At 46.9% G+C, this 12,653-nt stretch overlaps 1 protein-coding gene across 1 annotated transcript in view; it reads right to left on the minus strand.

Annotated features, from left to right (window-relative positions):
- LOC100470834 (zinc finger protein GLIS1) overlaps window positions 1-12,653 on the minus strand; it is a 143,588-nt gene that overhangs the window by 8,577 nt on the left and 122,358 nt on the right. The window lies entirely within an intron of this gene.

Raw genomic sequence — 12,653 nt, forward strand, 5'->3', positions numbered from 1 at the left:
CCCAGGAGGCTGGACACTCAGGGCTAACTCGCCGTGTGACCGCAGCTCTGACAGGCACCAGGCATCCACCTGCTGAGCCCAGGACAGTTTGCAGAAGGGAACACCACACTCCCAAGGTCCCAGGGCAGGGGAGGGGCTCCGAGGAGCCTCTGCGTTCCCAGGCTCACGCGAGCCTGGTCCAGATGGCACGATGAAGATTCGCTCAGAAGCCCCCTCACCTTCCCAGACCGAGCCCTGGGCTCATTCCTGCTGCAAGGAATGCTCACGCCCGCTGGCTCCATCTGCTGCTGGGCCAGCCCCTCACAAGCTTATTTTTTAATAACTTGGTTGTTTTTTAATTAAAAAGAAATCCCTAGTAACAAATGTGAATGGCCTGAGTTAATGAGAGCAGGCTGCCGCTCGTTTAGCTCCGTCTCTGCTTGGCGGTCTTTCCCTGTTAAATCGTTTCTGCATGCGATTTTATTGTCCCATTGAGGCTAACCCTGGGCCTGGGCTTCAGAAAACTGTGGATAATTTTATGACCATTAATAGCATTTGGAGCAAAGAGAGCGTAATCATCACATGGGGTTGTTCTGCCAGGGTCTTTCTCCCAGAATCGTTGGGTTGGGGAGGTGGTTCTGAGCATCTTTCAAAAACCCACCAGACCCACTGGGGGCCTCTGGGTTACTTACACCCCCCTTCACTTAAGGAGGATATGTGGAGCGAGGGAAGGTGGGCCCCCAGAAAGGTGCTGGGGAGCCCAGCGTTTATCAAGCCCTTCCTAGGCACCTGGCATGTCGATCCTTCTAAGTGTCCATCCCTGTGTGGTGGGCCCATCCCAGCCATTTTTCAAATGAGAAAAATTGAGGGTTGGAGAGGTCAGGTGCCTCTGACCAGGCTCTGGGGTCTGTAAGAGGTAGGGCCATAGTTCAAACCTAGATCTCTCAGGCTTCAAAGCCTAGGTCCTGTCCTGCTGCCTCTCAGGCAACAGATGAACAACTGGGGATCCCCAAACAAGCAACCCCACCTTTGACTCCAATTAAGATCATGTTGGGGAGCGTTTTGGGAAGTCAAAGTACAAACAACCATTACATTGACCCCTAAAGCTCAGTCTTCATGACAGCTCTGCCGGACAGGCAAACTACTCCATCTACAGACAAGCACATGAAGGCCCAGAGAGGGCTAGTGGTTACCCAAGGTCACACAGGGAGTGAGGGACAGACCTGAGTTGCAAACCCATCACCTCCATGGGAAAAAAACAGCTATTACCCAGCAAATGATTGAGGCCTGTTGACTTCTTCTCCACTGGATATAGTAAGAGGTCTTCCTATAACAAATAAACAAGCCAACTCTGAGGGAAGAAAGACAGAGGCCCTCAGGTCACAGTTTGACCCTGCGTGGGACTCCAAGACCATTCAGGCCCTTGGCTTGTGTGATCCTTATAGTGCCCTGGATAAATCCATCAGCTTCCCTGACTTGCACAGGGATGTGAGCCTCAGAGCTGGCAAGTGACCATCCCAGGTTGCATGGCAATTGCTCACAAAGCCCATGCCAGACCCTTCCCTGGGCCACCTGCTCTCTCAAAGGCTGGAAATGAAACCAGAGGCTATAACATGTGCCCCAGAGATGCTGCCACCACTAGAAAGATGTGGACACTGCCACCACTGCCCCCCACAGGCCCAAATCAGCCAGGAGACCTCAAACTGCCCTCCTGCCTATTGGCATCTTGCTTCTCTGTCCCCAGAGGCATCACAGGACCCACCCCTGTTCACTTTCCATTTCCAGGGAGCAAGGATGGAGTCCTTCTCTACAGAGGCAGAGGAATGAGAGGGCACGTTCGCCCTGCTGCCCTGAGGCAGGCGGGGGCTGCCCCAGGAAGGGGCTGCACCCAGCAGCCATGTCTCCCCCTGTGCTACTGGAGCCAAGAACCTGACTTTCATGTATGTGAAGCTTCCTTGGAGAACTGGAGGATGGGGGAGTCCTACGTTCATTTTTACAAGTTAGTGAGAAATTCTGGAATGTCAGGGCTGGGACTGACTGCCCATCCATTTAATTAATACATGAAGAAACTGAGGCTCAGAGAAGGAAAGGACCTACCTTGGTCACACAGCAAAACCCCAACAGGGACTGACTGGCACCCCCGGGACTAGGTAAGATTTGGTTTACTTTCCTCTTGAAGTCTCTGTTTTCTCATCTATAAAATGGTGCTAATAGCTACTCAGAGGTTGTGAGGACAATCCCGTGAGACTATGGACCCAATGCCTTTGGCATGGTGCCCAGCTCACAGTAAGCACTTGAAAAGGCAGGAGGATGGTAACCATAATGATTTCTCCTAATTATCCCTGTGGGAGGCAAGGTCCTGCATTCTATCCCCGGAAGGTTAGGTCTGAATAACCCTGAGGCCAGACTCGGAAGGACAAGTCCCCAAGGCTCAGGGGTCACTAAATGCAGGATGGGGCAGCCTGAATGAGGTCACAGCCAGCAAATGTGAAGCAAATGACTCCAGTTACACACCAGAGGGTTTTGCAAATTAACGTAATGACTTGGCTATAAAGCGGTACCACATATAAGGTGACTCCCCACAAGAATTTTAATTTATGCTCAAACCTGCCAAGTCTGCATGAGAGGAACAATGATGCATTCAGCATCTCGGGTCCAGATGCCATCTCCTTGCAGTCCCAGGAGCAGCCAGCAGGCGGGTCTAGGAAGGCCTGCAAAGGGACTATTCCTTGTTTACCCACAAGCAGATTTTTAGTGCCCACCCGGTGCCAGGCTGGTGATAGGTACAACATGTGACAGTCTACAAAACATCTTGCAGCCATCACCTCTGAGCTTCACTACAACCCCCAAGAGTTGGTTGGGCAGGCTCAGAGGGGGCAAGCAATTTGCCTAAGCTCACACAGCAAACGTAGGGCTCAGACTCACACTGAATCTTCTGACTCAGCTCTCTAGTCTAGCAGACGTGTTTAATCTAGCAAACGTTTTCCTACAAAGGGCAAGACAGTATATTGTAGGTTTTGCAACCACACAGTCTCTGCCACAACTGCTCAACAGTGAAAAGCAGCCACAGACAGTATGTAAACAGAGAAGGGGGCTGTGTTTCAATAAAACTTTATCTAGAAAATCAGCTCATTGATTCTGGGGTTGTAATTTGCCAATACCTGAGCTAATGAAGTATTTAGAGACAGGGTTTTGCCCTTGGAAAGGCAGAAATTCAAAATCCGAAACTATCATACCTTCCTGCATCCGCAAACCGGGGAGAATTTTAGAGGGCGGAGTTGATGAGGTGAAAACTACTGTCAAACCTGAACGCAGGACTGGCCCCTGGCAGGCACTCAATAAATAAAGTGCCTTCAGCCTGGCTGGGGGGCCCTCACGGCTGGGGCTCACCCCTCCCCCTGGGTGTTACCTTGCACTCCCACATGCTTTGCTGTTCTGCTGCACACATCCTTGCCTGTCCAGCGAGGAGAGCCTGACACCTCTCAAATTCCTCTGGGCCGCCGGAACTTGGTAGAAGTGCATGTCCTTCTGGAAGCTTCCCCGCCCTCCCTGAACTCTCCCACCTCAGCTCCCAGAAGTCCCTGTGGCTAGCTGCCCTTCCGGGTGTACCTTATGCCCACCTGGCACAGCCAAATACTTGAACTATTTTATTTCTAAATCCACATCACCACAAAATCAAGGCTATAATACTCTGTACTACCACATCGATGCTGTTAAGTGCAGTTAAAACCCCNCGGCACATCACCACAAAATCAAGGCTATAATACTCTGTACTACCACATCGATGCTGTTAAGTGCAGTTAAAACCCTGCCTCCCCCACAAGTCTATAAAATCCTTCAGGACAGGGGTTATGGAGCCCCAGAGCTGCTGAATGTCAGTGCATCCTGAGACGTGATTCTGTCCAACCTACTTCACATACAGAAAGCAGGGACCGAGGGGTGCCTGGGTGGCACAGTGGTTAAGCGTCTGCCTTCGGCCCAGGGCGTGATCCCGGCGTTGTGGGATCGAGCCCCACATCAGGCTCCTCTGCTATGAGCCTGCTTCTTCCTCTCCCACTCCCCCTGCTTGTGTTCTCTCTCGCTGGCTGTCTCTATCTCTGTCAAATAAATAAATAAAATCTTAAAAAAAAAAAAGAAAAAAGAAAGAAAGAAAGCAGGGACCGAGAGGAGGCACAGGCTTGTCCTGGTTGCCCGGGAAGCAGGGCCCCCTCGGGGATCTCCCCCCTTAATCCTAGCACACTGCTAGACCACACTGGGTGCCTGGAAACACTGGGAACATGGGTGCCTGGAAGGACTGTCCCAAGTTAATTTTCATGTGCACCATAAGCCAGACACTTGCTTTTGTGACACACACACCTAGGTTGAAGCCCTGGCTCTACCGTTAACTTTCTGGCCGTTTGACCCTAGATGGGCTACCTCATCCTTCTGATCCTCGGTTTCTTCACACGTAAAACAGGGATAAGACCCCCAGCCCCCAAAGTGGCTATGAGGATTAAGTGAGCTCCCGTATGTAGAGGCACAGGGTCCGGTGCGGACGCAGCATCTCCGTAAAGGCCCCTCTGTTCTGCTCTCTAGACAGGCAGAGGAGACACAGTCAGAGGCTCGCTGGGCTGGTCTGTGCCTCCAAGAACAGAGGCGTGTGCTCCCAGGTAGTGAGCACCGATGGCCAAAGAAGGGCAACTTCAGGCTAACGGGGTCTCGAGTCTGATCCTGGGCGCTGCAGGCCCCGTCAGTGCAGAGCAGGGCGTGGCCCCCTCTCGGGGCCTCAGCTTTTCCCTCTGAGTGGCGGCAGGGCCGGGCCAGGGCAGGAGGCACGCCACAGGTCCCACACAGTGGGAGACAAGGGGCTCCATTTCTTAGGCCCAGAGAGGACCGAGTGGCTCTCTTAGGACACACAGCAGAGGCAGAGCCTGCGTTGCCACTGCCCTACAGGACTCCTTTCGCCTCACTGGGCTGCACTGTCCCCTCTCCCCTCCTCACCAGACCCAAAGGCCTGGCGAACAGCAGGAGGTGGGGGCTTCTGAAAGAGGAGAAGCAGGAAGGCAGATAGCCAGGTTCTTTCTCATCTCCACAGCCTGGGTGGGACGGGCTGGCCAAGGCCCACTCCCCCATCTTGGAGCTGCCTTGGGGCGTTCACAGCCATCAGGGGGCCTGTAACCTTGGCAGGCTTCTGGAGCTACAGAGCCCAGTGCTCAAGGCCTCACACCAGGCTTATGGCCGCCTATCGTCTCTTATCCCACATCACAAAAACTCTATAAACTCCCCCTTTAAAGCTGAACTAGGTTTACAGGGACTCAGGCTAGTGAAACTTGAGCAATCCTAGGCTCCTTCCACGCCAGAATGACTTAACGCCATTTTCCAGAGCAAGAGTAACTGACTGGTCCAAGGTCATGCAGCTGGGAATGGGTGGAGTCAAGATGCAAGCCCAGCGCTCTGGGACTTGGAAGGCAGTGTTGGCCTGACGTTGCTCCACATTGTTAAGGGATTTAGAGGCAATGCAGTGATTGCTTTCCCAGTGTATTAGTCTGCTCGGGCTGCCATAACAAAATCCCACAGACTGGCTGGCTTCAACAACAGGCATTTCTTTTCTCACAGTTCTGGAAGCAGGAAGTCCAAGATCAAGATTCCTGCTGATTTGGTTCCTGGTGAGAGCTCTCTCCCTGGCTTGTAGATGGCAGTCTTCTCACTACGTCTCCCATGTGGCTTTCCCTCAGTGCATGCAGAGAGAGAGAGAGAGAGAGAGAGAGAGAGAGAGAAGGGGAGAGGAAGGGAGAGAGGGAACGCACGCTACCTCTTCTTATAAGGGCACCAACTGTATTACACCAGGGCTCTACCCTTATGACCTCATTTAACCTTAATTACTTCCTTAGAGGCCCCATCTCCAATTACAGTCATACTGGGGGTTAGGGCTTCACCATATGGATTGGGGAAGCACCAACATCCAGTCCGTAACACCTAGTATTTGTTCCCTAACAGGGTCCCATATTTCCTATCTCTCTATGGGGCTTGAGGGGACTCAATATAGACAGCAGGGAGGAATGTAGATTCAGGAGCCTGAGTGACTAGATAGGAATCCTGGTTTCGCCATTGACTAGCTGGGACCTTGTCTAAGTCAGACAATTTAACATCTCTGTGCCAGTTCATGAAGTTGAAATGGGTGCATATATCACATGTAACATGCCTACGACAGAACACCTGGCCCCCAGGAGATGCTACGTGAGTGTGTGCTCTCACTGTTGTTCTTACTAACCCCAGTCCAGAGGAGGCTGTGCAAGCCCGAACCCGCCAGCATGATCCTCTCTTGCCAGCCACAGTGCCACGGTCACTGGCTCAGAGCTGGCCACATAATGTAAACTGGTTTAATAGGAGTCCTGGGACTGCTGTTTGACGACTGGGGAAAGAGCAGCCTCTCCTCTACATGCGAGTGAGGAGGCAGGAGGCCTTGACAGCTAGTGGAGACCATCTTGTCATCCCAAGGGAAGCTGGTTGGAAGACAGTGGCAGTAAACCAAGAGACACTAAGTCACAGCACTGGTGGCACCAAGAACCTTTTATGTGAAGGGTCAAGTTCCTAGAGTGTTTGGGTTTTCTGTTACTTACAACCAAAAGCATCCTTATTAATACAGTATTCTTCTAGAAAATAATTCTTATCTACTCTGACAATCTTTGTTTTTGAGTATTTAGTCCATTTATACCATTTACATTTAATGTAACTAACTTATATTTGGCTTTAAATCTATAATCTTACTACTCATGTTTTATTTGTCCCACCTACTCTATATTCGTTTTCTCTCCTTCCTTGCCTTCTTCAGATTAATCAAGTATTTTTTATCATACCATTTTCTATATCTATTAACTTGCTAAACACACATTCTTTTATTAGTGGTTATTCCCACAATTATAGCATCCCTCTTGACTTATTGCAATCTAATACAGATTAGTATATTTATTACCTCCTGAAAAGTGCATGAACCTCAGGACTCTACACACACACACACACACACACACTTTCGCTGTCTCTGTCTCTCTGGGTTATTCCTGTTGTGTATTTTAATTCTACGTATATTTTTAAACCTTGCCAGATATTATCAATGTTTTATATAGTCTCTAGGTATTCACGTTTTCTCTTCCTCCTGCTTCCACATGGGAATCATTTTCCTTCTGCATGAAGGTATTTAAAAAATTGTAAGTCTGTTGGCAAGGAACTTTCTCAACTTTCGTTTACCTGAAAATGTTACTTTTTCACCTTGACTTCTGAGGGATATTTTTGCTAGGTATAGAATTCTAGGTTGGCAGTCACTGTCTTTCTGTGTTACAGATTCATTCCACTGTCTTCTGGATTTCAGCATTGCTATTAAAAAGTCATCTCTATGTCTTTCAAGATAGAAGATTGCCCCCCTCACACCTATTTTTAAGGTTTTCTCTTTATGTTTAGTTCTCATCAATTCGACTGTGACTAAGATGTGCCTACGTGTGATTTTCTTTGTATTTATTCTGCTTGAGCTTCATAGGGCTATTTATTATGTGACTTAATGTTTTTCTGTCAGTTTTGGAAAACTGCTGGCCATTATCACATCAGACACGACTTCTGCACATTATCTTCCCTCTGTATTTCTGGGGAAACAATGTATGTTAGGCCCTTTCACCATGTTCTATAAATCTCTTAGGCTCTTTTCTGTAATGTCCATCCTTTTTTAATGCATGCTTTAGTCTAGCTATTGTCTACCAACCTCTTTTCCGATTTATTAATCTTCTCTTTAACTGTACTTATCTATTAAATCCACCTTTGATTTCTTAAATTTATTCTTTCTGTTTTAAAAGTTTCATTTCATTGATTTCTTATCGCTTTCAGGTATCTGTTGAAATTCTCCATTTGGTAATCTGTTTTCTTGAATATAATCATCACAGTCATTTTAAATCTTGTGTCTAATAACTTTAAAATATGGATCACCTGTGAGTCTGTTTTTACAATGATTTTTCCCCCTCCTGGCCCTGCCTTCTTGTATCCCTGGTAATTTTTGACTGAATTTCCCATGTTGTGTATGGGATTTATACAGGCCCCAGATGATATTACCTTCCTAAGAAAGAATTTTCTTTTGCTTCTTATAGATAGCTATAAGAGGGGAAGATCATCTTTATCCAGTTTAGGCTTTAGCTGTTTCAAAGCTGGGTTTAAGGCTTTGTAGAAGTTGCTCTATTTCTTGTTCGTCCTTTCTCCTAGGATGTTGCGCTTGAAGGGACCCAACTAAAAGCCTGCGATGCCAGGGCTCCTCGTCCTTGCTTGACAATAAACTTCAGTTTTGTCTTCCTAGAATTTGAGGCTGTTGAAAGCTCTGCCTAGCTTCTCAACCTCTGAACTGCCATACTCTGTTGATCTCGCAGCCACTTAGCCTGTGCCACTTAAGAAGCAACAAATATTTTGAAAGGCAAAGAAACATACTGAATGTTAGGCTTGCATTTCACCACTTCCTGTCTCCATGGAATCTTGCTCCTCCAGAGCTGCCTATCTTGGTAACCCTAAGCTCCAGTTTTGTCTCTCCAACAAAGTAAGGCTGTAGAAAGCTGTTTAGCTCTATGACTCTTGGTCCTATGCCATTTGCGAACTGGTAAATACCTGAAAGGAAAAAGTGGCACGGAGTGTCAGATGCATATCAGCACACTTCTTTTCTCTTTACAATGTTGGTTTTTTCAATCCCTGGATGTTTTCATAGTCCTTTGATGTCTTCAAACAGTTGGTTTCTATATTTTATCTAGAGGAAAGGTCTGATACAAGCTTATCTGGTATAGTCAAATGTAAAAAGCCCCTTCCAGCAAATAATTTTAATGACTGTATAGTATTCCATTATATGGTGATACATACTTTATTTACCCTCTCCTCCAGAGTTGGGATTAAGACTGTTTAGAAAATCTTAAAGTAGAAGCCATCATGTAATGCATGTCCTTATAGACCTGTCTTGATGCCCATCCATATTTATAGCCTTAAGATAAATTCCTAGACATGGGACTGCAGAGTCAAAGGACATGCGAAATTTTAAGAATTTTGCTACCTGCAGTTCAAACTGCTCTCCAAAAGGAATATCAATTTATACCATCAGCAGTATAGGAAAGCACCTGTTCCTTGCACTCTCACCACCCTGGGTATTATTGTTAAAACAAACAAACAAACAAACAAACAAACAAACATCTCTTAATTGACCAGTTCAGGGTCATTTATAACCCAAAAGAGTAGGAGACAGCCTGTATATCCAGTAATAGAATGACTAGGTAAACTATAGTAAGGTTCCTCAGAAATTGCACCCATTACACAAGATACAATAAAACCCCACCATAATATAATAGTGTGGCCCCAAAACTCTAATTACTTAAAAATGCAGGGTTGTGTTACTACATAATGTAAAAATCAAACCTTTGGTGGTTTTTCCAGTTAACGCATGGGGAAAAAAAAGTTTTTCGTTACTAGATATGTTGGAAACAGCCCATTATCACAAAACACAGAGCACACAGGAACTGAGAACATTTCATACGGTTGTGGGGCAATCAGTTCCTAAGGCCAGCATCCCCTGTAAGCCCCAAAGAAATGAGTACTCTCACTGCCCCATTTTGAAGAGGCTGGACAGAGGGCAGAGGCCAGGGCCAGTGATGTTTTATATGAATTTGCCTCATCACAAGGCATCTTGTAGGGGTTTTACTGGATTTATTAAAGATTTTAATTAGAAGGAAAAATATTTATAAGAATTATATAGAATTATGGGTATTAAGGAGGGCACATATTGCATGGTGCACTGGGTGTTATATGCAAATAATGAATCATGGAACACTACATCAGAAACTAAGAATATACTGTATGGTGACTAACATAACATAATAAAAAATTATTTTAAAAAAAGTATTATATAGAATGAAAAAAGTAGGTTCAAACTTTCAGACATTAAAATAACTTGAGTCATAAAAAATGGAAAATTTAGTATCAGATATAAAATGTACATCAAATGTTATTTATTCATTCATGTCTTTAACATATGTATACTGAAAGCCTACTGTGTGTCAGGACCCAATGCAGTGTTCTAGGTACCAGTCACCAGGAATGCAGGGATGAACAAGAAAGGTAAGTCTCTACTCTCACAGTGCTTACATTCTGATAAGAGAGAAGACAATTTCAAAAGTAAACAGATAAATATGTCCTGTAATATCAAGTAGAGATAAATATTGTGAATTACAATAAGGGTAAGAAGCTAGAAAGTGCAGAAAGATGGGGACAGTCAGGACACGTCTGAGGGGTCTGTATAGTGACTTGAGGGAAGGGGAGGAAGGAGCCAAGTGGAACCAGGGGGAAAAGCATTCACACAGAGAGAGCAGCAAGCACAAAGGCCCTGAGGTAGGAGCGTTCTCCAGGGCAGGATTGCAAGAAGTCCAGGTGTCGCTGTAGCCCACTGAGCAGGGGTGAAAGAGGCAGGTGATAAGAAAGTTGGACCTGATGGGAAGGGTCTTGGGGGTCCCAGCGAGGATCCGGGTATTACACTGAGGGAGCAGGGAGCCGTTAGAGGGGGAAAGCAGGAGCAACCAGACCTGATTTACAGCATGGGACCATGTCTGAATTTTGTGTTAAAAAAAAGAAAAAAAAAAGACCTCAGAAGGAACAGAGTAGATGCAGGGAGAGCCATGGCTTCACTACAGGAGTGTTTTCTAAGCTTATCTTTCTTTTGGGGGGTAAGAGAACTGTTCTGTTTGCTGACTGTAGTGGTGTCTGCACTTCTGATGTAATGACTATGCATTTGTCAAAACACAGAACTCTTCATGCTCACACATAAGGTGAATTTCACCCTACATAAATTTTTAAATAATTTTTTAAAAAATTTCTGTATTACACATTTTGAAATATTCCCTGTTTTAATAATAAAAAACTGTGCCAAAATCCAGCCTTGAGCATAGACCAAAGACAGAGGTGGGCTAATCTGCTGCCCCTACCGTGGCACAGACCCTCGTCCTGCGTACTGGTCTGTGAACAGGACCCCTTCCCTCCCAGCCCACCACCAGTCCTTGCAGGGCAAGGGGCGTGTGAGCGTGCCCAGGGGACCTCTGGGTACCCTTCCTGTTAACGGCTTCCGGAAGAGGACAGCCCTACAGGGCACAGGCACGTTCACAGGAGGCAAGGCAGCTGACAGGAGAGCTGCGCTGCCCAGCATGTCCTCAGGACTCACGGCTTCCTCTGGTCATGGTGAGTGTGCAGGGGCCTCTGCCCTCCCCCTGCTGTCTCGCAGCCTTCTGGCCTGCCCTCCTTCTCCTCCTCCTCCTCCTCCTCCCAGCTCCTTGCCTGGGCAAGGCTGAAAGGCTGCACCCACACTGGTACAAATGACTGCTAGTGCCCCTCCAGGAGGGACAGAAGATTCCAGGTTGAGTGAGGAGGGGTCGGCACAAAGCACAAAGCGTGGGCCCAAGGGCTGGCAAAAGAAAGCACTGTGGGTATTTAGCATATGTAAGCATCTGGGGAGGGGGTCTAATAAATAAACTCTGATATGTCTTAAAATTCTCAGTTTCTTTTTTTTTTAATATTTTATTTATTTATTTGACAGAGATAGAGACAGCCAGCGAGAGAGGGAACATAAGCAGGGGGAGTGGGAGAGGAAGAAGCAGGCTCATAGCAGAGGAGCCTGATGTGGGGCTCGATCCCATAACGCCGGGATCACGCCCTGAGCCGAAGGCAGATGCTTAACCGCTGTGCCACCCAGGCGCCCCCAAATTCTCAGTTTCTGCATTTCCTCATGCTGAGCCATCAAGATTCCAAAATTTAAAATGAGAAATTTCCATGCATCTGGGATTCCAAAATCCCCCAATTCTCTCCTTCTGAGATGATGCATTTTCCCACAGCTCAGCATTTCAATGACTACGGTTCTAAGATTCTGTGATGTCACAGATGAGCCATAAGGAGAGTCTCTGGTTCTGAGACTGTTCTGATGCCTCTGATCAGAAGTCCTGCCACTGCCTAGAGTGCCCTGAGCCCACACAGGCCCCTGCCTGCCCCAAATCACCGGGGAGCCACAGTGACGATCACCAAAACCATTTGTTTTTATCCAAGCCGCCGACAGCCAGAGACGAGTGGGATGATAAGAAATCCAGAGCAAATGGCTGTTGAATCTATAAGAACTTCTCACAGACAAACATATTCCATCTGTCTTTTTTTTTCAGTAAATATAGGACCATAAATGTTTATGTGAGGCATATATTTATTATTTCATGTTTGGCTTTTTTTTTTAACTCCTTCCCTTTACATCAAGCTAATTAACTTCTATGCTCATGTTGGTTTTTTTCACTAACTGCTCAAAAGTATATGAAACAAGAAGGAAGACGTAACGATGGGGGAGAAATGCTCAGCTCCAGGTAGCTGGGTGGGGGTTTGGGGTGGAGTGAGAGATGCCGTCTTAAAATCCCCTTCCTGCAACTCAGGATATCTCGGGTCTCTCTGGGAAGAATCAGGTGTTCTGACTGAGAAAATACCACCATCCTGCAGGAAGACACCCCCGCCTCCTGGGAAGGGCACATCTTAGGATACAGCACGGAGCAGGCAGAGGGGACCTTTCCTCATCCCGCAGAGGAGCTCAGTTTTAGAGTCGTAGAAAAGATCATTTGTTCCACAGTATGGCCAGAAAAGCCGGCAAAGCCTACTGAGGAAGCCAGAGA

This window comes from Ailuropoda melanoleuca, chromosome 2, assembly GCF_002007445.2.
Source record: "Ailuropoda melanoleuca isolate Jingjing chromosome 2, ASM200744v2, whole genome shotgun sequence".
NCBI classification, from domain to species: Eukaryota; Metazoa; Chordata; class Mammalia; order Carnivora; family Ursidae; genus Ailuropoda; species Ailuropoda melanoleuca.